Here is a 24482-nt window from a genome sequence, read left to right on the forward strand (position 1 = left end):
CCTGGCTTGTGGTAATGTTGTTTATAGCTTCTTAGATAAGGTAAGAGCCATAAACTAACCTCTGACTCTCCCACTATACATCAGTGTCCTCTACTCCCATATCTATGTAACTATGGGTTCATTTAAAGGACAGGTTGGAAACCATTTTGTGTCACAGACTCCATTACAATATACATGTAGACATTACATACAATTCTTATATCGCTGGATACAAATTAATGTCCCATTTGCCACATACACCAAGAAGCATTGGGGACATGGTAACTTCATGTACGCCAAGAAGCATTGGGGGACATAATAACCTCATGTACACCAAGAAGCATTGGGGACATGGTAACTTCATGTACGCCAAGAAGCATTGGGGACATAATAACCTCATGTACACCAAGAAGCATTGGGGACATGGTAACTTCATGTACGCCAAGAAGCATTGGGGACATGGTAACCTCATGTACATAAAGAAGCATTGGGGACATAATAACCTCATGTACACCAAGAAGCATTGGGGACATGGTAACCTCATGTACACCAAGAAGCATTGGGGACATGGTAACTTCATGTACGCCAAGAAGCATTGGGGACATAATAACCTCATGTACACCAAGAAGCATTGGGGACATGGTAACTTCATGTACGCCAAGAAGCATTGGGGACATAATAACCTCATGTACACCAAGAAGCATTGGGGACATGGTAACTTCATGTACGCCAAGAAGCATTGGGGACATGGTAACCTCATGTACATAAAGAAGCATTGGGGACATGGTGACCTCATGTACACCAAGAAGCATTGGGGACATAATAACTTTATGTACGCCAAGAAGCATTGGGGACATAATAACCTCATGTACACCAAGAAGCATTGGGGACATGGTAACTTCATGTACGCCAAGAAGCATTGGGGACATGGTGACCTCATGTACATCAAGAAGCATTGGGGACATGGTGACCTCATGTACACCAAGAAGCATTGGGGACATAACAACCTCATGTACACCAAGCAGCATTGGGGACATGGTAACTTCATGTACGCCAAGAAGCATTGGGGACATGGTAACCTCATGTACATCAAGAAGCATTGGGGACATGGTGACCTCATGTACACCAAGAAGCATTGGGGACATGGTAACCTCATGTACACCAAGAAGCATTGGGGACATGGTAACCTCATGTACACCAAGAAGCATTGGGGACATAATAACTTCATGTACGCCAAGAAGCATTGGGGACATATTAACCTCATGTATACCAAGAAGCATTGGGGACATGGTAACCTCATGTACACCAAGAAGCATTGGGGACATGGTAACTTCATGTACACCAAGAAGCATTGGGGACATAATAACTTCATGTACGCCAAGAAGCATTGGGGACATCGATCATGCTACATAAATAAGACCATAACAAAGTAAACGATGGCAAACAATGGAGATAAACATGTTAATAGTATATAATATATAGTTGGGCTTACATTATAATACCTATAAACCGGGACATTCATGTATTCCACAGGTTCTGTGGCTGATTAAAGTCAGCTAGCCACGGAACCTGCGTATTTCATGAGTGTCCTGGTTTATAGGGATAGTATGGTCAGTCTATATATAGTACTATGTTATATGTGTGTGCCGCTCCATATAACTAATAGGTCATGTATGTGGCAGTTGTAGAGACGAATCCCATTGGGGCAGATGACTGGGATATGCCGGGATAGACATGGCTGTAGGGGCCTGCGTCACATCATGGCGGGGGCCTCTGCACCATACGGCAGGGGCACAGTAACCTGTACCTACATTGGGATAACAATGATCCCCTAGCATGGGGGCTATAAGCGTATAGGGCAGTGGTTCCCAAGCTGGGTGCCGTAGCTCGCTGGGCTGCCCTGGGTTGGTGGTCCAGGACCAATTAAAATTATTTATGGCCAATGTAAGAGGCAAAACCAGCGCTGGTGGCTTCCCATCATAAACTATGTGCACAGAGAGAAGTGACCCCTGTCCCTCACCACATCACTGAGCCTGGGGAGGACATATACGCACAATTTACTTTATTTCTGATTTTCTCCATGAGAAACGTTAGGCCCAGGGCGCGGTGAGTAAAGCCTGGACATCACAGATGGTGCAGTCAGTGACAGGTCAGCGGAGCGCTGGGTGTATACGGGTAGCTCAGTACCCGGCGACTCTGTGGCCAGGAGCTGGTGAGGGGCCTGTGCCAACCCCTCGTACAGGACACAACATATGGGTGTAACTAACAGCAGATACTGACATGATGAGAACACGCTCCCCATCACCACTGTCATATGGTGCTGTGCTGCCCTGACTGCTGTGTGTGTGCTGTGCCACCATATACACCTGGTGTGACACACACACACACACACAGCAAATGTGATACTGACATGATGAGACACATTCCCTGTCACCACTGTTATATGGTGCTGTGCTGTGTGTGGTGTGCTGTGCTGTGCTATGCCACCATATACACCTGGTGTGACACACACACAGCAAATGTGATACTGACATGATGAGACACATTCCCTGTCACCACTGTTATATGGTGCTGTGCTGTGTGTGGTGTGCTGTGCTGTGCTATGCCACCATATACACCTGGTGTGACACACACACACACACACACACACACACACACACACACACACACACACACACCAGATGTGATACTGACATGATGAGGCACATTCCCTGTCACCACTGTCATATGGTGCTGTGCTGCCCTGACTGCTGTGTGTGTGCTGTGCCACCATATACACCTGGTGTGACACACACACTGCAAATGTGGTACTGACATGATGAGGCACATTCCCTGTCGCCACTGTCATATGGTGCTGTGCTGCCCTGACTGCTGTGTGTGTGCTGTGCCACCATATACACCTGGTGTGACACACACACACACACACACACACACACACACACACACACACAGCAAATGTGGTACTGACATGATGAGGCACATTCCCTGTCACCACTGTTATATGGTGCTGTGCTGCCCTGACTGCTGTGTGTGTGCTGTGCCACCATATACACCTGGTGTGACACACACACACACAGAGGGGGGGGGGTGCTGTGCCACCATATACACCTGGTGTGACACACACACACACACACACACACACACACACACACACACACACACACACACACACACACACACCAAATGTGATACTGACATGATGAGACACATTCCCTGTCACCACTGTTATATGGTGCTGTGCTGCCCTGACTGCTGTGTGTGTGCTGTGCCACCATATACACCTGGTGTGTGAGACACACACACACACACACACACACACACACCAAATGTGATACTGACATGATGAGACACATTCCCTGTCACCACTGTTATATGGTGCTGTGCTGCCCTGACTGCTGTGTGTGGTGTGCTGTGCTATGCCACCATATACACCTGGTGTGTGAGAGACACACACACACACACACACACACACACAGCAGATGTGATACTGACATGATGAGAACACGCTCCCCATCACCACTGTCATATGGTGCTGTGCTGCCCTGACTGCTGTGTGTGTGCTGTGCCTCCATATACACCTGGTGTGACACACACACACTCACACACACACAGCAAATGTGATACTGACATGATGAGACACATTCCCTGTCACCACTGTCATATGGTGCTGTGCTGCCCTGACTGCTGTGTGTGTGCTGTGCCTCCATATACACCTGGTGTGACACACACACACTCACACACACACAGCAAATGTGATACTGACATGATGAGACACATTCCCTGTCACCACTGTCATATGGTGCTGTGCTGCCCTGACTGCTGTGTGTGTGCTGTGCCTCCATATACACCTGGTGTGACACACTCACACACACACAGCAAATGTGATACTGACATGATGAGACACATTCCCTGTCACCACTGTCATATGGTGCTGTGCTGCCCTGACTGCTGTGTGTGTGCTGTGCCACCATATCATACTTGCCTACCTGCCCCTCTCCATGAGGGAGAAAATGCTCTGTTCCTGGACTTTCCTGGTAATGTATGATTGCCATCACCTGTGGTGAAACACCTTTCTTATCAATTAACCAGCTCACCACAGGTGATGGCAATCATACATTACCAGGAAAGTCCAGGAACAGAGCATTTTCTCCCTCATGGAGAGGGGCAGGTAGGCAAGTATGACCTGGGGGTGACACTCACAGTCTCACACACAGCAGAGAAGGGGTTACCCGCACGCCGGAAGGGGCGGGGCTCCCAGTGACAGATGCGGAAGTGGCTCTGTCAGTCGGGGCCGGAGAGCGATGCCAGCACTTCCGGTGTGCGCTGCCCGGGCGGCTGAGGCGTGAGAGCGGGGTGCCGCCGGGACAGGTACCGAGACCCCGGGGTGGTGCCTCAGCCTCTGCTGCTGCCCCTGTGTATTGTCATATATCACACCTCTGTGTACTGTATCTATCATATACACCTCATATACCTACCTATGTCACACTAGTATATATTACCTACCTGTATATATCATATACCTACCTATATCACACCTCTGTGTATTATATATATCTCATATACCTACCTATATCACACCTGTGTATTATATATATCTCATATACCTACATATATCACACCTCTGTGTTGTATCTATCATATACACCTCATATATCACACCTCTGTATACTGTATCTGTCATATACCAGCCTATATATAATACACCTCTGTGTATTATTTATTTATATATATATATATATATATTTATCTCATATACCAACATATATCACACCTCTGTATACTGTATCTGTCATATACCAGCCTATATATAATACACCTCTGTGTATTATATATATATATATATTTATATTTATCTCATATACCAACATATATCACACCTCTGTATACTGTATCTGTCATATACCAGCCTATATATAATACACCTCTGTGTAATATATATATATATATATATATATATATATATATCTCATATACCAACATATATCACACCTCTGTATACTGTATCTGTCATATGCACCTCATATATCACACCTCTGTATACTGTATCTGTCATACACCAGCCTATATATAATACACCTCTGTGTATTAGATATATATATATATATATATATATATCTATCTCATATACCAACATATATCACACCTCTGTATACTGTATCTGTCATATACACCTCATATATCACACCACTGTATCTGTCATATACCAGCCTATATCACACACCTCTATGTATTATATATATATATATATCTCATATACCAGCATATATCACACCTCTGTATACTGTATCTGTCATATACACCTCATATATCACACCTCTGTATACTGTATCTGTCATATACACCTCCTATATCACACCACTGTATCTGTCATATACCAGCCTATATCACACACCTCTGTGTATTATAATAAGAATTTACTTACCGATAATTCTATTTCTCGGAGTCCGTAGTGGATGCTGGGGTTCCTGAAAGGACCATGGGGAATAGCGGCTCCGCAGGAGACAGGGCACAAAAAGTAAAGCTTTAGGATCAGGTGGTGTGCACTGGCTCCTCCCCCTATGACCCTCCTCCAAGCCAGTTAGGTACTGTGCCCGGACGAGCGTACACAATAAGGGAGGAATTTTGAATCCCGGGTAAGACTCATACCAGCCACACCAATCACACCGTACAACTTGTGATCTAAACCCAGTTAACAGTATGATAACAGCGGAGCCTCTGAAAAGATGGCTCACAACAATAATAACCCGATTTTTGTAACTATGTACAAGTATTGCAGATAATCCGCACTTGGGATGGGCGCCCAGCATCCACTACGGACTCCGAGAAATAGAATTATCGGTAAGTAAATTCTTATTTTCTCTATCGTCCTAGTGGATGCTGGGGTTCCTGAAAGGACCATGGGGATTATACCAAAGCTCCCAAACGGGCGGGAGAGTGCGGATGACTCTGCAGCACCGAATGAGAGAACTCCAGGTCCTCTTTTGCCAGGATATCAAATTTGTAGAATTTTACAAACGTGTTCTCCCCTGACCACGTAGCTGCTCGGCAGAGTTGTAATGCCGAGACCTCTCGGGCAGCCGCCCAAGATGAGCCCACCTTCCTTGTGGAATGGGCCTTAACCGATTTAGACTGTGGCAGGCCTGCCTCAGAATGTGCAAGTTGAATTGTGTTACAAATCCAACGAGCAATCGACTGCTTAGAAGCAGGCGCACCCAACTTGTTGGGTGCATACAGTATAAACAGCGAGTCAGATTTTCTGACTCCAGCTGTCCTGGAATATATTTTCAGGGCCCTGACAACTTCTAGCAACTTGGAGTCCTCCAAGTCCCTAGTAGGTGCAAGGCACCACAATAAGCTGGTTCAGGTGAAACACTGACACCACCTTAGGGAGAGAACTGGGGACGAGTCCGCAGCTCTGCCCTGTCCGAATGGACAAACAGATATGGGCTTTTTTGAGAAAAAACCACCAATTTGACACTCGCCTGGTCCAGGCCAGGGCCAAGAGCATGGTCACTTTTTATGTGAGATGCTGCAAATCCACATATTTGACTGGTTTTAAACCAATGTGATTTGAGAAATCCCAGAACTACGTTGAGATCCCACAGTGCCACTGGAGGCACAAAAAAGGGGTTTGTATATGCAATACTCCCTTGACAAACTTCTGGACTTCAGGAACTGAAGCCAATTCTTTCTGGAAGAAAATTTACAGGGCCGAATTTGAACCTTAATGGACCCCAATTTGAGGCCCATAGACACTCCTGTTTGCAGGAAATGCAGGAAACGACCGAGTTGAAATTTCTTTGTGGGGCCTTCCTGGCCTCACACCACGCAACAAATTTTCGCCACACGTGGTGATAATGTTGTGCGGTCACCTCCTTTCTGGCTTTGACCAGGGTAGGAATGACCTCTTCCGGAATGCCTTTTTTCCCTTAGGATCCGGCTTTCCATCGCCATGCCGACAAACGCAGCTGCGGTAAGTCTTGGAACAGACATGGTACTTGCTGAAGCAAGTCCCTTCTTAGCGGCAGAGGCCATAAGACCTCTGTAAGCATCTCTTGAAGTTCCGGGTACCAAGTCCTTCTTGGCCAATCCGGAGCCATGAGTATAGTTCTTACTCCTCTACGTCTTATAATTCTCAGCACCTTAGGTATGAGAAGCAGAGGAGGGAACACATACACCGACTGGTACACCCACGGTGTTACCAGAACGTCCACATCTATTGCCTGAGGGTCCCTTGACCTGGCGCAATACCTGTCCCGTTTTTTGTTCAGACGGGACGCCATCATGTCCACCTTTGGTATTTCCCAACGGTTTACAATCATGTGGAAAAAACTTCTCAATGAAGTTTCCACTCTCCCGGGTGGAGGTCGTGCTGAGGAAGTCTGCTTCCCAGTTTCCATTCCCGGGATGAAAAACTGCTGACAGTGTTATCACATGATTTTCCGCCCAGCGAAAAGTCCTTGCAGTTTCTGCCATTGCCCTCCTGCTTCTTGTGTCGCCCTGTCTGTTTACGTGGGCGACTGCCGTGATGTTTTTCCCACTGGATCAATACCGGCTGACCTTGAAGCAGAGGTCTTGCTAAGCTTAGAGCATTATAAATTTACCCTTAGCTCCAGTATATTTATGTGGAGAAAAGTCTCCATACTTGATCACACTCCCTGGAAATTTTTCCCTTGTGTGACTGCTCCCCAGCCTCTCAGGCTGGGCTCCGTGGTTACCAGCATCCAATCCTGAATGCCGAATCTGCGGCCCTCTAGAAGATGAGCACTCTATAACCACCACAGGAGAGACACCCTTGTCCTTGGATATTGGGTTATCCGCTGATGCATCTGAAGATGCGATCCGGACCATTTGTCCAGCAGATCCCACTGAAAAGTTCTTACGTGAAATCTGCCGAATGGAATTGCTTCGTAGGAAGCCACCATTTTTACCAGGACCCTTGTGCAATGATGCACTGTTTTTAGGAGGTTCCTGACTTGCTCGGATAACTCCCTGGCTTTCTCTTCCGGGAGAAACACCTTTTTCTGGACTGTGTCCAGAATCATCCCTAGGCACAGCAGACGTGTCGTCGGGATCAGCTGCGATTTTGGAATATTTAGAATCCACCCGTGCTGATTGTAGCAGTATCCGAGATAGTGCTACTCCGACCTCCAACTGTTCCCTGGACTATGCCCCTATCAGGAGATCGTCCAAGTAAGGGATAATTAAGACGCCTTTTCTTCGAAGAAGAATCATCAATTCGGCCATTACCTTGGTAAAGACCCCGGGGTGCCGTGGACAATCCAAACGGCAGCGTCTGAAACTGATAGTGACAGTTCTGCACCACGAACCTGAGGTACCCTTAGTGAGAAGGGCAAATTTGGGACATAGAGGTAAGCATCCCTGATGTCCCGGGACACTATATAGTCCCCTTCTTCCTGGTTCGTTATCACTGCTCTGAGTGACTTCATCTTAATTTGAACCTTTGTAAGTGTTCAAAAAAATTTTTTTAGAATAAGTCTCACCTAGCCTTCTGGCTTCAGTACCACAATATAGTGTGGAATAATACCCCTTTTCTGTAGTAGGAGGGGTAATTTAATTGTCACCTGCTGGGAACACAGCTTGTGAATTTTTTCCCATACTACCTCCTTGTCGGAGGGAGACTTGGTAAAGCAGACTTCAGGAGCCTGCGAAGGGGAAACGTCTCGACATTCCCATCTGTACCCCCGGGATACTACTTGTAGGATCCAGGGGTCCTGTACGGTCTCAGCGCCATGCTGAGAACTTGTCAGACGCGGTGGAACGCTTCTGTTCCTGGGAATAGGCTGCCTGTTGCAGTCTTCTTCCCTTTCCTCTATCCCTGGGCAGATATGATCTTATAGGGACGAGAGGACTGAGGCTGCAAAGACGGTGTCTTTTTCTGCAGAGATGTGACTTAGGGTAAAAAACGGTGGATTTTCCAGCAGTTGCCGTGACCACCAGGTCCGATGGACCGACCCCAAACAAGTCCTCTTCCTTTATACGGCCATACTGTGCCGTTTGGAATCTGCATCACCTGACCACTGTCGTGTCCATAACATCTTCTGGCAGTTATGGACATCGCGTTTATTCATGATGCCAGAGTGCAAATATCCCTCTGTGCATCTCGCATATATAGAAATGCTCTATAGTCAATAAAATACTGTCCCTGTCAAGGGTATCAATATTTTTAGTCAGGGAATCCGACCAAGCCACCCTAGCTCTGCACATCCAGGCTGAGGCGATCGCTGGCCGCAGTATAACACCAGTATGTGTGTATATACTTTTTATTATATTTTCCAGCCTTGTCAGCTGGTCCTTGAGGACGGCCCTATCTATAGACGGTACCGCCACTTGTTTTGATAAGCGTGTGAGCGCCTTATCCACCTTAAGGGGTGTTTCCCAACGCGCCCTAACTTCTGGCGGGAAAGGGTATACCGCCCATAATTTTCTATCGGGGGGAACCCACGCATCATCACACACTTTATTTAATTTATCTGATTCAGGAAAAACTATGGTAGTTTTTTCACATCCCACATAATACCCTCTTTTGTGGTACTTGTAGTATCAGAAATACGTAACACCTCCTTCATTGCCTTTAACGTGTGGCCCTAATAAGGAATACGTTTGTTTATTCACCGTCGACACTGGATTCAGTGTCCCTGTCTGTGTCTGTGTCGACCGACTAAAGTAAACGGGCGTTTTAAAACCCTTGACGGTGTTTTTGAGACGTCTGGACCGTACTAATTGTTTGTCGGCCGTCTCATGTCGTCAACCGACCTTGCAGCGTGTTGACATTATCACGTAATTTCCTAAATAAGCCATCCATTCCGGTGTCGACTCCCTAGAGAGTGACATCACCATTACAGGCAATTGCTCCGCCTCCTCACCAACATCGTCCTCCTACCTGTCGACACACACGTACCGACACACAGCACACACACAGGGAATGCTCTGATAGAGGACAGGACCCACTAGCCCTTTGGGGAGAGAGAGGGAGAGTTTGCCAGCACACACCAAAAACGCTATAATTATATAGGGACAACCTTATATAAGTGTTTTCCCTTATAGCATCTTAATATATATATAAGCATATCGCCAAATTAGTGCCCCCCCTCTCTGTTTTAACCCTGTTTCTGTAGTGCAGTGCAGGGGAGAGCCTGGGAGCCTTCCCTCCAGCCTTTCTGTGAGGGAAAATGGCGCTGTGTGCTGAGGAGATAGGCCCCGCCCCTTTTTCGGCGGCCTCGTCTCCCGCTCTTAACGGATTCTGGCAGGGGTTAAATATCTCCATATAGCCTCCGAAGGCTATATGTGAGGTATTTTTAGCCAAAATAGGTATTCATTTGCCTCCCAGGGCGCCCCCCTCCCAGCGCCCTGCACCCTCAGTGACTGCCGTGTGAAGTGTGCTGAGAGGAAAATGGCGCACAGCTGCAGTGCTGTGCGCTACCTTTAGAAGACTGAGGAGTCTTCTGCCGCCGATTCTGGACCTCTTCTTACTTCAGCATCTGCAAGGGGGCCGGCGGCAAGGCTCCGGTGACCATCCAGGCTGTACCTGTGATCGTCCCTCTGGAGCTGATGTCCAGTAGCCAAGAAGCCAATCCATCCTGCACGCAGGTGAGTTCACTTCTTCTCCCCTAAGTCCCTCGTTGCAGTGATCCTGTTGCCAGCAGGACTCACTGTAAAATAAAAAACCTAAGCTAAACTTTCCTAAGCAGCTCTTTAGGAGAGCCACCTAGATTGCACCCTTCTCGGCCGGGCACAAAATCTAACTGGCTTGGAGGAGGGTCATAGGGGGAGGAGCCAGTGCACACCACCTGATCCTAAAGCTTTACTTTTTGTGCCCTGTCTCCTGCGGAGCCGCTATTCCCCATGGTCCTTTCAGGAACCCCAGCATCCACTAGGACGATAGAGAAATATATTTCTCTAACGTCCTAGTGGATGCTGGGGACTCCGTAAGGACCATGGGGAATAGACGGGCTCCGCAGGAGACTGGGCACTCTAAGAAAGATTTAGTACTACTGGTGTGCACTGGCTCCTCCCTCTATGCCCCTCCTCCAGACCTCAGTTTGAATCTGTGCCCGGACGGAGCTGGGTGCTTTTAGTGGGCTCTCCTGAGCTTGCTAATAAGAAAGTATTTTAGATAGGTTTTTTATTTTCAGAGAGATCTGCTGGCAACAGACTCTCTGCTACGAGGGACTGAGGGGAGAGAAGCAAACCTACTAACTGCGGCTAGGTTGCGCTTCTTAGGCTACTGGACACCATTAGCTCCAGAGGGTTCGAACACAGGATCTTAACCTTGGTCGTCCGTTCCCGGAGCCGCGCCGCCGTCCCCCTCGCAGAGCCAGAAGACAGAAGCCGGCAGAAGCAAGAAGACATCGAAATCGGCGGCAGAAGACTCCTGTCCAGCGTGGACAGGTACCTTATCAGCAGAGATTGAGACCCTAGTATGCATATAGATATAGATATAGATATATATATATATATATATGGAGATATATATATATTAAAGATGCTGTCTTAAGTGATAGATATATATATATATATATATATATATATATATATATAAAACATGCCCAAAGAGACATGAGTATACTGGGTCCTAGAGTCAAAGCTATGTCGATTTCTGCTTGACGTGTCCTGTAGAATATGCAATGGACAGATGATGCCGACTTAAGAGGCATGTGGAAGGCTGAGGATTGTGTGGAGAAGGGTTCTCGGACCTGGTCTACACAGCTATAGCTGGTAATTCTGATATTTTGCCTTATATTCCTGCTCAGCCTAGGAAAGCACAACATTATCAAATGCAGCCTTTCGAATAAAGAAACAAGAAAGTCCGAGGTGCGTACTTTCTTGCCAGCGGCGGGGGCACAGGAAAGAAGCTGCACAACACAGCTAGTTCCCTGGAACAGAAGTCCTTCCCGGCCTCTACAAAAATCCATCGCAAGGCGGAGCTAGGCCCGGTGGAGGCACGCCTTCGTCAGTTCAGCCACAAGTGGGTTCACTCCCTGTTAGATCCCTGGGCAATAGATATTGTGTCTCAGGGATACAAGCTGGACTTTGAGAAGATGCCCCCTCACCGACGGCCCTGCCGGCTTCCCCCCACGAGAGGGAAACAGTGTTAACTGCAATTCATAAATTGTATCTTCAACAGGTGGTGGTCAAGGTTCCCCTCCTTCAACAAGGAGGGGGTTATTATTCGACCATGTTGTAGTCCCGAAACCAGACGGTTCGGTCGGACCCATATTGAATTTAAAATCCCTGAACATATACCTGAAAGGGTTCAAGTTCAAGATGGAATCGCTAAGAGCGGTTATTGCAAGCCTGAAGGGGGAGATTTTATGGTGACTCGGGACATAAAGGATGCATACCTTCATGTCCCCATTTATCCACCTCATCAGGCGTACCTCAGAATTGCGGTACGGGATGGTCATTACCAATTTCAGACGTTGCCGTTTGGTCTCTCCACGGCCTTGAGAATATTCACCAAGGTAATGGCGGAAATGATGGTGCTCCTGCGGAAGCAAGGTGTCACTATTATCACGTACTTGGACGATCTCCTCATAAAAGCGAGATCAAGAGAGCAGTTGCTGAACAGCGTATCACTTTCTCTGGAAGTGAAACGGCAACACGGCTGGATTCTATATATTCCAAAGTCGCAGTTGGTTCGTACAGCTCATCTGCCTCTCCTAGGCATGATCCTAGACACAGACCAGAAAAGGGTTTATCTCCCGATAGAGAGAGCTCAGAAGCTCGTGACACTGGTCAGGAATCTATTAAAACCAAAACAGGTGTCAGTGCATCACTGCACTCGAGTCCTGGGAAGGAGGGTGGCATCATTCAAGGCCATTCCCTTCGGCAGGTTCCATAGGAGGACCTTCCAATGGGACTTACTGGCCAAGTGGTCCGGATCACATCTTCGGATGCATCGGTTAATTACCCTATTCCCCAGAGCCAGGGTGTCTCTCCTGTGGTGACTGCAGAGTGCTCACCTTCTCGAAGGTCGCAGATTCGGCATTCAGGACTGGGTCCTGGTGACCACGGATGCAAGCCTCCGAGGGTGGGGGGCAGTCACACAGGGAAGAAATTTCCAAGGGCTGTGGTCAAGGCAGGAGACTTGCCTTCACATCAATATCCTGGAACTAAGGGCCATATACAACGCCCTAAGTCAAGCGGAGACCCTGCTTCGCGTTCAACCGGTTCTGATCCAGTCAGACCGCAGTGGCTCAAGTAAACCGCCAAGGCGGCACAAGGAGCAGGGTGGCGATGGTAGAAGCCACCAGAATTCTTCGCTGGGCGGAGAATCACGTAAGCGCACTGTCAGCAGTGTTCATTCCGGGAGTGGACAACTGGGAAGCAGACTTCCTCAGCAGGCACGACCTCCACCCGGGAGAGTGGGGACTTCATCAGGAAGTCTTCAAGCAGATTGCAAATCGATGGGAACTGCCACAGGTGGACATGATGGCGTCCCGCCTCAACAAAAAGCTAAAAAGGTATTGCGCCAGGTCAAGGGACCCTCAGGCGATAGCTGTGGACGCACTAGTAACACCGTGGGTGTTCCAGTCGGTCTATGTGTTTCCTCCTCTTCCTCTCATACCAAAGGTGCTGAGAATTGTAAGAAAAAGAGGAGTGAGAACAATACTCATTGTTCCGGATTGGCCAAGAAGGACTTGGTACCCGGAACTGCAAGAAATGCTCACAGAGGACCCATGGCCTCTGCCTCTCAGACAGGACCGGTTGCAACAAGGGCCCTGTCTGTTTCAAGACTTACCGCCGCTGCGTTTGACGGCATGGCGGTTGAACGCCGGATCCCAGCGGAAAAAGGCATTCCGGATGAAGTTATTCCTACGCTGATAAAGGCTAGGAAGGACGTGACAGCAAAGCATTATCACCGTATATGGCGAAAATATGTTGCTTGGTGTGAGGCCAGGAAGGCCCCTACAGAGGAATTCTAGCTGGGTCGATTCCTGCACTTCCTACAGTCAGGAGTGACTATGGGCCTAAAATTAGGGTCCATAAAGGTCCAGATTTCGGCCCTATCCATTTTCTTTCAAAAAGAACTGGCTTCACTGCCTGAGGTTCAGACGTTTGTAAAGGGAGTGCTGCATATTCAGCCCCCTTTTGTGCCACCGGTGGCACCTTGGGATCTTAACGTGGTGTTGGGTTTCCTGAAATCCCACTGGTTTGAGCCACTTAAGACTGTGGAGCTACAGTATCTCACGTGGAAAGTGGTCATGCTGTTGGCCTTAGCTTCGGCTAGGCGTGTGTCAGAATTGGCGGCTTTGTCATGTAAAAGCCCCTATCTGGTTTTCCATATGGACAGGGCAGAATTGCGGACGAGTCCGCAATTTCTGCCAAAGGTGGTGTCATCTTTTCATTTGAACCAACCTATTGTGGTGCCTGCGGCTACTTGTGACTTGGAGGATTCCAAGCTGTTTGACGTAGTCCGGGTTTTGTAGATTTAGGTAACCAGAACGGCTGGAGTCAGGAAGACTGACTCGCTGTTTATCCTCTATGCATCCAACAAGCTGGGTGCTCCTGCTTCAAAGCAAACTATTGCTCGCTGGATCTGTAACACGATTCAGCAGGCTCATTCTGCAGCTGGATTGCAGCATCCAAAATCAGTGAAAGCCCATTCCACAAGGAAGGTGGGCTCTTCTTGGGCGGCTGCCCGAGGGGTCTCGGCATTACAGCTTTGCCGAGCTGCTACTTGGTCGGGTTCAAACACATTTGCAAAATTCTACAAGTTTGATACCCTGGCTGAGGAGGACCTTGTGTTTGCTCAATCGGTGCTGCAGAGTCATCCGCACTCTCCCGCCCGTTTGGGAGCTTTGGTATAATCCCCATGGTCCTTACGGAGTCCCCAGCGTCCACTAGGACGTTAGAGAAAATAAGATTTTACTCACCGGTAAATCTATTTCTCGTAGTCCGTAGTGGATGCTGGGCGCCCATCCCAAGTGCGGACTTTCTGCAATACGTGTATATAGTTATTGCTTAATAAAGGGTTATGTTATGTTGGCATCCATTGGTTGATGCTCTGTTGTTTGTTCATACTGTTAACTGGGTAAGTTTATCACAAGTTATACGGTGTGATTGGTGTGGCTGGTATGAGTCTCACCCTGGGTTCCAAAATCCTTTCCTTGTAATGTCAGCTCTTCCGGGCACAGTTTCCTTAACTGAGGTCTGGAGGAGGGGCATAGAGGGAGGAGCCAGTGCACACCAGTAGTACTGAATCTTTCTTAGAGTGCCCAGTCTCCTGCGGAGCCCGTCTATTCCCCATGGTCCTTACGGAGTCCCCAGCATCCACTACGGACTACGAGAAATAGATTTACCGATGAGTAAAATCTTATTATCACACACACATTACACCTGTCTGATTATACCTCTGTATATTATATATCACACACATTACACCTGTCTGATTATACCTCTGTATATTATATATCACACACATTACACCTGTCTGATTATACCTCTGTATATTATATATCACACACACATTACACCTGTCTGATTATACCTCTTTATATTATATATCGGACATGTTACACCTGTCTGATTATACCTCTGTATATTATATATCACACACACATTACACCTGTCTGATTATACCTCTGTATATTATATATCACACACATTACACCTGTCTGATTATACCTCTGTATATTATATATCACACACACATTACACTTGTCTGATTATACCTCTGTATATTATATATCGCACATGTTACACCTGTCTGATTATACCTCTGTATATTATATATCACACACACATTACACCTGTCTGATTATACCTCTGTATATTATATATCACACACATTACACCTGTCTGATTATACCTCTGTATATTATATATCACACACATTACACCTGTCTGATTATACCTCTGTATATTATATATCACACATGTTACACCTGTCTGATTATACCTCTGTATATTATATATCACACACACATTACACCTGTCTGATTATACCTCTGTATATTATATCACACACACACACACATTACACCTGTCTGATTATACCTCTGTATATTATATATCACACACATTACACCTGTCTGATTATACCTCTGTATATTATATATCACACATGTTACACCTGTCTGATTATACCTCTGAATATTATATATCACACATACATTATACCTGTCTGATTATACCTCTGTATATTATATATCACACACACATTACACCTGTCTGATTATACCTCTGTATATTATATATCACACACATTACACCTGTCTGATTATACCTCTGTATATTATATATCACACATACATTACACCTGTCTGATTATACCTCTGTATATTATATATCACACGTTACACCTGTCTGATTATACCTCTGTATATTATATATCACACACATTACACCTGCCTGATTATACCTCTGTATATTATATATCACACACACATTACACCTGTCTGATTATACCTCTGTATATTATATATCACACACACATTACACCTGTCTGATTATACCTCTGTATATTATATATCACACACATTACACCTGTCTGATTATACCTCTGTATATTATATATCACACACACATTACACCTGTCTGATTATACCTCTGTATATTATATATCACACATGTTACACCTGTCTGATTATACCTCTGTATATTATATATCACACACATTACACCTGTCTGGTTATACCTCTGTATATTATATATCACACATGTTACACCTGTCTGATTATACCTCTGTATATTATATTTCTCTGACGTCCTAGTGGATGCTGGGAACTCCGTAAGGACCATGGGGAATAGACGGGCTCCGCAGGAGACTGGGCACTTCTTTAAAGAAAAGATTAGGTACTACATCTGGTGTGCACTGACTCCTCCCTCTATGCCCCTCCTCCAGACCTCAGTTAGAATCTGTGCCCGGCCTGAGCTGGATGCACTTAGTGGGCTCTCCTGAGTTCACTTAAAAGAAAAGTATTTGTTAGGTTTTTTATTTTCAGTGAGATCTGCTGGCAACAGACTCACTTCTACGTGGGACTTAGGGGAGAGAAGCAAACCTACCTGCTTGCAGCTAGCTTGTGCTTCTAGGCTACTGGACACCATTAGCTCCAGAGGGATCGAACACAGGGCCCGACCTCGATTGTCCGTTCCCGTAGCCGCGCCTCCGTCCCCCTTGCAGAGCCAGAAGACGGAAGAAACCGGAGGAAATCGGCGGCTGAAGACTTCGGTCTTCAATAATGTAGCGCACAGCACTGCAGCTGTGCGCCATTGCTCCCACAGCACACCACACGCTCCAGTCACTGGTGGGTGCAGGGCGCTGGGGGGGGGGGGGGGGGGGGGGGCCTGGGCTGCAATTAATATACCTTTTGGCAATAAAAAGCACATAATACAGTGTTTAACACTGTATATGTGCAGAAACCCCCGCCATTAACGTTATAAAAAGCGGGAGAAGCCCGCAGTTGAAGGGGCGGGGCTATCTCCCTCAGCACAGCCAGCGCCATTTTCTCTTCACAGCTCCGCTGGAAGGACGCTCCCCAGGCTCTCCCCTGCAGTATACACTACAGAAAGGGTAAAAAAGAGAGGGGGGGCACATAAATTTAGGCGCAAATTGTGATATAAGCAGCTATAGGGGGAAAATTCACTTTGTGTATAGTGTATATCCCTCTGTTATATAGCGCTCTGGTGTGTGCTGGCATACTCTCTCTCTGTCTCCCCAAAGGACTTTGTGGGGTCCTGTCCTCAGTCAGAGCATTCCCTGTGTGTGTGTGCGGTGTGTCGGTACGGCTGTGTCGACATGTTTGATGAGGACGCTTACGTGGAGGCGGAGCAGGTGCCGATAAGTGTGATGTCGCCCCCTGCGGGGCCGACACCTGATGGATGGATATGTGGAAGGTATTAACCGACAGTGTCAACTCCTTGCATAAAAGGTTCGATGACGCAGCTTTGGGACAGCCGGCATCTCAGCCCGCGCCTGCCCAGGCATCTCAGAGGCCGTCAGGGGCTCAAAAACACCCGCTACCTCAGATGGCAGACACAGATGTCGACACGGAGTCTGACTCCAGTGTCGACGAGGATGAGACAAATATACAATCCACTAGGGCCATCCGATGCATGATTACGGCAATGAAAAATGTGTTGCACATTTCTGACATTAACCCGGTTACCACAAAAAAGGGTATTATGTTTGGGGAGAAAAAGCAGCCAGTGACTTTTCCCCCATCTGATGAGTTAAATGAAACTAGTAATTTCTAAGCGGTTACTAATGGCGTACCCTTTCCCGCCAACGGATAGGTTACGCTGGGAGACATCCCCTAAGGTGGACAAGGCGCTCACACGCTTATCAAAAAAGGTGGCACTGCCTTCTCAGGATACGGCCGCCTTAAAGGAGCCTGCAGATAGAAAGCAGGAGGCTATCCTGAAGTCTGTGTATACACACTCAGGTACTATACTGAGACCTGCTATTGCTTCAGCATGGATGTGTAGTGCTGCAGCAGCGTGGTCTGATTCCCTGTCTGATAACATTGATCCCTTGACAGGGACACTATATTGCTAACCATAGAGCATATTAAAGACGTAGGCTTATGTATGAGAGATGCACAGAGGGACATTTGCCGGCTGGCATCTAGGATTAATGCAATGTCCATTTCTGCCAGGAGAGTATTATGGACTCGGCAGTGGACAGGTGATGCTGATTCTAAAAGGCACATGGAAATTTTGCCTTATAAGGGTGAGGAATTGTTTGGGGACGGTCTTTCGGACTTCGTATCCACAGCAACAGCTGGGAAGTCGACTTTTTTACCTCAGGTTCCCTCACAGCCTAAGAAAGCACCGTATTATCAAGTACAGTCCTTTCGGCCTCAGAAAGGCAAGCGGGTTAGAGGCGCGTCCTTTCTGCCCAGAGGCAGGGGTAGAGGGAAAAAGCTGCACCATACAGCCAGTTCCCAAGAACAAAAATCCTCCCCTGCTTCCACTAAGTCCACCGCATGACGCTGGGGCTCCACATGTGGAGCCAGGTGCGGTGGGGGCCCGTCTCTGGAACTTCAGCGACCAGTGGGTTCGCTCACAGGTGGATCTCTGGGTTCTACAAGTGGTATCTCAGGGATACAAGCTGGAGTTCGAGACGTCTCCCCCTCGCCGTTACCTCAAATCAGCCTTGCAAGCTACTCCCCAGGACAGGGAGGTAGTACTGGCGGCAATTCACAAGCTGTACCTCCAGCAGGTGATAATCAAAGTTCCCCTCCTTCAACAGGGACGGGGTTACTATTCTACAATGTTTGTGGTACCGAAACCAGACGGTTCGGTGAGACCCATTCTAAATTTGAAATCCTTGAACACTTATATAAGGAAGTTCAAGTTCAAAATGGAATCGCTCAGGGCGGTTATTGCAAGCCTGGAAGAGGGGGATTACATGGTATCACTGGACATCAAGGGTGCTTACCTACATGTCCCCATTTACCCACCTCACCAGGTGTACCTCCGTTTTGTGGTACAGGACTGCCATTACCAATTCCAGACGTTGCCGTTTGGTCTGTCCACGCACCGAGGGTATTTACCAAAGTAATGGCCGAAATGATGATACTCCTTCGGAAGAAGGGAGTTCTAATTATCCCATACTTGGACGATCTCCTTATAAAGGCGAGGTCCAGGGAGCAGTTGTTGGTCGGAGTAGCACTATCTCAGGAAGTGCTACAACAGCACGGCTGGATTCTGAATATCCCAAAGTCGCAGCTGGTTCCTACGACGCGTCTGCTGTTCCTGGGTATGATTCTGGACACAGAACAGAAGAAGAAGGTGTTTCTCCCGGAGGCCAAGGAGTTGTCATCTCTAGTCAGAGACCTCCTGAAACCAAAACAGGTGTCGGTGCATCACTGCACGCGAGTCCTGGGAAAGATGGTAGCTTCTTACGAGGCAATTCCATTCGGCAGGTTCCATGCAAGGATCTTTCAGTGGGATCTGTTAGACAAGTGGTCCGGATCGCATCTTCAGATGCATCGGCTGATCACCCTGTCCCCGAGGACCAGGGTGTCTCTGCTGTGGTGGCTGCAGAGTGCTCATCTTCTCGAGGGCCTCAGATTCGGCATACAGGACTGGGTCCTGGTGACCACGGATGCAAGCCTCCGAGGTTGGGGGGCAGTCACTCGGGGAAGAAACTTCCAAGGACAATGGTCGAGTCAGGAGGCTTCCCTACACATAAATATTCTGGAACTAAGGGCCATTTACAATGCCCTAAGTCAGGCAAAACCCCTGCTTCAAAACCAGCCGGTGCTGATTCAGTCAGACAACATCACGGCGGTCGCCCATGTAAACCGACAGGGCGGCACAAGAAGCAGGATGGCGATGGCAGAAGCCACAAGGATTCTCCGATGGGCGGAAAATCACTTGATAGCACTGTCAGCAGTGTTCATTCCGGGAGTGGACAACTGGGAAGCAGACTTCCTCAGCAGGCACGACCTCCACCCGGGAGAGTGGGGACTTCATCCAGAAGTCTTCCAGCTGATTGTAAATCGTTGGGAAAGGCCACAGGTGGACATGATGGCGTCCCGCCTCAACAAAAACCTAAAAAGATATTGCGCCAGGTCAAGGGACCCTCAGGCGATAGCTGTGGACGCTCTAGTGACACCGTGGGTGTACCAGTCGGTTTATGTGTTCCCTCCTCTTCCTCTCATACCAAAGGTACTGAGGATAATAAGAAAGAGAGGAGTAAGAACTATACTCATCGTTCCGTATTGGCCAAGAAGGACTTGATACCCGGAACTACAAGAAATGATCTCAGAGGACCCTTGGCCTCTGCCTCTCAGACAGGACCTGCTACAGCAGGGGCCCTGTCTGTTCCAAGACTTACAGCGGCTGCGTTTGACGGCATGGCGGTTGAACGCCGGATCCTGATGGAAAAGGGCATTCCGGTTGAAGTCATTCCTACGCTGATAAAAGCTAGGAAGGATGTGACAGCAAAACATTATCACCGCATATGGCGAAAATATGTGGCTTGGTGTGAGGCTATGAAGGCCCCAACAGAAGAATTTCAGCTGGGTTGATTTCTGCACTTCCTACAGTCAGGAGTGACTATGGGCCTAAAATTGGGATCCATTAAAGTCCAGATTTCGGCCCTGTCTATTTGCTTTCAAAAAGAACTGGCTTCACTGCCTGAAGTTCAGACGTTTGTTAAGGGAGTGCTGCATATTCAGCCTCCTTTTGTGCCTCCAGTGGCACCTTGGGATCTCAACGTTGTGTTGGATTTCCTAAAATCACATTGGTTTGAACCACTTCAGACCGTGGAGTTAAAGTATCTCACGTGGAAAGTGGTCATGCTTTTGGCCTTGGCTTTGGCTAGGCGTGTGTCAGAATTGGCGGCTTTGTCATGTAAAAGCCCCTATCTGATCTTCCATATGGACAGGGCAGAATTAAGGACTCGTCCCCAATTTCTCCCTAAGGTGGTATCAGCGTTTCATTTGAACCAACCTATTGTGGTGCCTGCGGCTACTCGGGACTTGGAGGCTTCCAAGTTGCTGGATGTGGTCCGGGCCCTGAAAATCTATGTTTCCAGGACGGCTAGAGTCAGAAAAACTGACTCGCTGTTTATCCTGCATGCACCCAACAAGCTCGGTGCTCCTGCTTCTAAGCAGACTATTGCTCGCTGGATCTGTAGCACGATTCAACTTGCACATTCAGCGGCTGGACTGCCGCATCCTAAATCAGTCAAAGCCCATTCCACGAGGAAGGTGGGCTCTTCTTGGGCGGCTGCCCGAGGGGTCTCGGCTTTACAACTTTGCCGAGCTGCTACCTGGTCGGGATCAAACACGCTTGCAAAATTCTACAAGTTTGATACCCTGGCTGAGGAGGACCTTGAGTTTGCTCATTCGGTGCTGCAGAGTCATCCGCACTCTCCCGCCCGTTTGGGAGCTTTGGTATAATCCCCATGGTCCTTACGGAGTACCCAGCATCCACTAGGACGTCAGAGAAAATAAGATTTTACTCACCGGTAAATCTATTTCTCGTAGTCCGTAGTGGATGCTGGGAGCCCGTCCCAAGTGCGGAATTCTGCAATACTTGTATATAGTTATTGCTTAACTATAGGGTTTTTTGTTCTGAGCCATCAGTTTAATGAGGCTCAGTTGTTGTTCATACTGTTAACTGGGTATAGTTATCACGAGTTGTACGGTGTGATTGGTGTGGCTGGTATGAGTCTTACCCTGGATTCCAAATCCTTTCCTTGTAATGTCAGCTCTTCCGGGCACAGTTTCCCTAACTGAGGTCTGGAGGAGGGGCATAGAGGGAGGAGCCAGTGCACACCAGATGTAGTACCTAATCTTTTCTTTAAAGAAGTGCCCAGTCTCCTGCGGAGCTCGTCTATTCCCCATGGTCCTTACGGAGTACCCAGCATCCACTACGGACTACGAGAAATAGATTTACCGGTGAGTAAAATCTTATTATAACACACATATTACACCTGTCTGATTATACCTCTGTATATTATATATCACACACACATTACACCTGCCTGGTTATACCTCTGTATATTATATATCACACACATTACACCTGTCTGGTTATACCTCTGTGTATTATATATCACACACACACATTACACCTGTCTGATTATACCTCTGTATATTATATATCGCATACACATTACACCTGTCTGATTATACCTCTGTATATTATATATCGCATACATATTACACCAGTCTGATTATACCTCTGTATATTATATATCGCATACACATTACACCAGTCTGATTATACCTCTGTATATTATATATCGCATACACATTACACCTGTCTGATTATACCTCTATATATTATATATCACACACATTACACCTGTCTGATTATACCTCTGTATATTATATATCACACATGTTACACCTGTCTGATTATACCTCTGTATATTATATATCACACACGTTACACCTGTCTGGTTATACCTCTATATATGATATATCACACACACATTACACCTGTCTGATTATACCTCTGTATATTATATATCACACACATATTACACCTGTCTGATTATACCTCTGTATATTATATATCACACACACATTACACCTGTCTGATTATACCTCTATATATGATATATCACACACACATTACACCTGTCTGATTATACCTCTGTATATTATATATCACACACATTACACCTGTCTGATTATACCTCTGTATATTATATATCACACATGTTACACCTGTCTGATTATACCTCTGTATATTATATATCACACACATTACACCTGTCTGATTATACCTCTGTATATGATATATCACACATATTACACCTGTCTGGTTATACCTCTGTATATTATATATCACACATGTTACACCTGTCTAATTATACCTCTGAATATTATATATCACACACACATTACACCTGTCTGATTATACCTCTGTATATTATATATCACACACATTACACCAGTCTGATTATACCTCTGTATATTATATATCGTATACACATTACACCTGTCTGATTATACATCTGTATATTATATATCACACATATTACACCTGTTGTGTCTGATCATTGATGGCTGCGTTAATACTAAGCCATTGCGTGTGTCTGGCATTGCAGGAATCGCTCGGAGGTGGTGGATTCGGTTGGAAGATGTGAGCGTGTAACAAGAGGACCCTGAGAACGCCTTCATGTCTGTGCACTAGGTCAGTGAGGAGTAAGCACAACTTACCTCCCAGTCCTGAGGATGTCTATACGCCCGTAATCCCTGATGTAAGAGGGGGCGCTCCAATCCCTTTCCCGGTTCTGCCACATGTAGGGTGACAGTGATTCTTGAATTAAGCCTTGTATAACAGAGCCCGGGTGCCAGGATTACCTGAGCAGTAAAACAGGGACTATGGTCTGATTGAGTGGTGGATGCAATTAAGATGTTTGTGCACGAGAGCGCTTTCTTTTTGTACTGTGCTTACATCAGAGTCACGTCACTGCGATAGATTAGCGATGGCGGAAGCAGTGATGATTTTTTGGCAAAAATAGTGACAGGTGGAGAGCGTTTGCGGCGGGGGGGGGGGGACAGGATGGCTACAAAAAAAATGGGGAGTCTGCGCCTTCGCATGCAGATATAAAGGCTCCGGTGGTTTACTTGCATGCAACGGACATTCTTAGCAAACATCTGGTTGTTCAGAGGTTTAATGTTTGTATGGCAGATGCAGATCAGAGACGGCGTCACTGGGCGTCTGTCTACAAATCCCCGACATTTAGGGGAAAAAGATAAATTGGTAGCTCTGTACCATCGATGGCGGGAAACCATCTGGTTCTCCACCATCGGTGGCATAAGTATTCACCATTGGTCATAGACCATTGATAATTTCAAATCATCGATGGTCGATGGCCATCCCTACTATGTATTTGAGGAAGTGGTGCTCATTCTAGCACCCTGCACCTGTCACAACCCATGCGGTCCCTATTTCCTGTCTGGGGTGTCGCTTTGTGCTCTGGTGCTTCTAGCACACTGGTCTGTTTGACAGCACTGTTCCTTGTCCGCACCACGTTTGTCTTTGTCTATTGTTCTGCATTCTTA

General features: G+C 47.0%; 1 protein-coding gene across 1 annotated transcript in view; it reads left to right on the forward strand.

The window, feature by feature from the left end:
- Positions 1-4244: 4244 nt before the first annotated feature.
- The window catches only part of ZBTB43 (zinc finger and BTB domain containing 43), a 29860-nt gene continuing 9622 nt past the window's right edge, over positions 4245-24482 (forward strand). The window contains exons 1-2 of the mRNA XM_063935877.1: positions 4245-4347; positions 23522-23607. The gene's annotated coding sequence lies outside the window, so the exon portion shown is untranslated. The remainder of the gene's footprint in view (positions 4348-23521; positions 23608-24482) is intronic.

Source organism: Pseudophryne corroboree, chromosome 8, assembly GCF_028390025.1.
Source record: "Pseudophryne corroboree isolate aPseCor3 chromosome 8, aPseCor3.hap2, whole genome shotgun sequence".
NCBI lineage: Eukaryota > Metazoa > Chordata > Amphibia > Anura > Myobatrachidae > Pseudophryne > Pseudophryne corroboree.